Genomic DNA, 2,987 nt, shown 5'->3' with positions numbered 1-2,987 from the left:
TTTTGTGTTGAAAGATATGTTTATTTCCATAGTGGAAGAGTTTAATAAATTAAACATAAGATCCACTAGAGCAGCAGATCTCAGCCTGTGGATTGCAGCTGTTTGGGGGGTCAAACGAACTGTTCACAGGATCGCGTATCAGATATCCTGCATATCATATATTTACATTATGATTCATAACGAGCAAAATTAGTTATGAAGAAGCAATGAAAATAATGGTTGGACTCACTACAATATGAGGAACTGCATTAAAGGGTAACAGCATTAAGAAGCTTGAGAACCATTGTACTAGAGGAACGGCTCTGTTTGTGTATGCATGTGAGTCAGACAGAGAGAGATCTCATTGTTTGGCAAATATAAAAATACATCTTGCCTTCCTGGAAGGAACAAAAAATCACTCAAAACATTCAGCCCAGAACTTACTGGGGAAAATGTAATTGCATTCTATGATAACCTCATGAATTGAGTTTCTATAGTTTTAAACTATTCTTCTAAAACCCATTTGTACTTTTAAAACTAGTTCGAGGGGTCTGAGGATGTATCTCAGTTGATAGAATGCTTGCCCACCTTAATGTGTGAGAGCCGTGCACTCCATCTCCAGCACCCCAGAAACTGAATATGGTGGCACACATGGAGGGCAAGAACATCAGAATGTCACACTTATTTTCCTAATTACGTTAGTTGAAATATATTGATAGTGGAAGACTAATAAGGGATCCGTGAGTAACTTAAGGACTCTTACACAAGGAATATGACTCTTCACAGGCGCCATATGTCGATTTTTAGTGCATATGACCATGGATCATCTCTGTTGTTTTTCAAGAAGCCAATATTCAGATGAAGATAGGCCATTTGGAATGATTCAACCACAACTCAAGTGCACCACATTAGTGTTAAGATTCAGTCTTGTTATTATCATTTGAGACAACACTAACCAAAACTATTGGGAAGAACATGGCACAACTAGCAATGTTTGGGAATGGATTGAAGGCGCTCTTATGACCTGGAATGTACTTTGATTTTATAGTATAAAGTACCCTCTCAATGCTTTCTCAAGCTTCTGATGCTTTAAGCATTATCAGTCACCACACAGAATGGAGATCAGAGTACTAGGAAAATACGTAAATGGATTCTGGTTATTGCATGAAGTTACCCATTCCAAGTTTAAGGAACTATTTTTGTACACAAATTCAGGGTGTGTGTGTGTGTGTGTGTGTGTGTGTGTGTGTGTGTGTGTGTGTGTAAAATTGAATGTTTATGGATCACTGTTTGAAGAGACTTCTGAGCTCAGCATTTATTAGTGAAACCTACAGAAATTTATTTTTTAACACATTCATGTGTGGAATTACACAGTGCAATGTACTTTTGACATATCTTTTTCTTAAGATGGGACCTTCCTGTTTAGCTCAGGATGGCCCTCAGCTCCTTGGGTCAAGTGATCCCTCTTGCCGCCCATGTATAGTTGAAACCATATCACTATTCCTAATTCCTATTGGCTTTCTTATCCACCCGTCCTCGTTTTCCTTTCTTCCGCAGGTGGGGAGAGAGTCCAGGGTTTTGCACATGTTAATATGTTCCGTTTTCTGAACATAAGCATTCTAAGCCACACACATAGCTTTATTTTTGGCATTTCTTGACAAGTTGATAGAAAATTATTTTAAAATGCCCAAGAGCAATAGAAAGAAAAATTCATTAATCTTACCGGAGAAAAATTCATAATACATGACCCCTAAGGAGATTATGACTCTAGAAGGATTCCATAATCTTGTACTTGCATCTCTGGAAAAGCCTTTTTGTAAGAACTTCATCCTTTCTCATTCTGTTTCTTGTGTGGCAGTGCTAGAAGAGGCTCTGGTGTGCACACAGCCCCACACATACACTCTATGATTGATTGATAATGTATTTTCAGCACTTAATCTCAGGTAGACCTTACTTACCGTGACTGTCACTAGCATATGCTTAGGAAATGCAGACTGATTTTAATAATAGCCTAAAGGGAACATAATTAGAAAGGTAAGTCTCCTGCCAAGAAAGAATTATATATAAAATGCATTCATTCCAGAGCCCAAATAGATTTACCACTGCCTGTTTTTTTTTTTTCCTCACCACAGATAACCAAAAGTACACCATGAGCTGCTGTTCAAAGGGACCTGCTTTATAGTGCATTTTGGTATGGGATTGGCCACAGTCACAGTCAGTGGGTGATTTTTGTAAACATGTATATAGATCTCGGTGTTGTTTCGCTGAAATGTGTCTTTAAAGACCTTTCAGGGCCCTACTCTAAACCCTCCTTTCAAATGAAATGAGAAATGTGTTATTGTTTTTAACTCTGCTATTTCATTCTGAATCATTTGCCACCCAGCTTTGGCAGCTGCAGTTAACACTCATTTAGGCACATTTTACTGTGATGAGAAAAACAAACATTTTGCTATTTAATTAACCGTAATGTCCTGACAGAAGTAAGGTGATGTCTTAGTGTTTTATTGCTGGAAATATGGCATGACCATGATAACACTTATCAAAGAAAGCATTTAATTTGGGCTGGCTTACAGTTTCAGAGGTTTAGTCCATTGTCATCACAGTGGGCACATGGCAGTACTCAGGCAGCCATGCTGCGAGAGGAGTAGCTGTGAGTTGTACATCCTGATCTACAAACAACATGGAGAGAGAACTGGTTCTGGCATGGGTTTCTGAAACCCTAAAGCCCATCCCCAGTGACACACCTCCTCCACCACGCCTATACCTACTCCAAAAAAGCCACACCTCCTAATCTTTTCAAATAGTGCCACTTGCTGGTGACCAAGCATGCAAATCTATGTACCTATAGGAACCATTCTTATTAAACCACTAAGGTTTGAACAATGATATGTTTGGCACTTGGACTAGGCCACAGTGATCATAACACACAGTACTGAAGATTAGAGATCACACCATCATCCAGAAGATGAAAAGGCCGGAAGAAATTAATTAGGTAATTTGTCTAAGGG

This window comes from Psammomys obesus, unplaced genomic scaffold, assembly GCF_907164565.1.
Source record: "Psammomys obesus unplaced genomic scaffold, mPsaObe1.curated_primary_1811, whole genome shotgun sequence".
Lineage (NCBI taxonomy): Eukaryota > Metazoa > Chordata > Mammalia > Rodentia > Muridae > Psammomys > Psammomys obesus.
Note: the sequence above shows the minus strand (reverse complement) of the source record.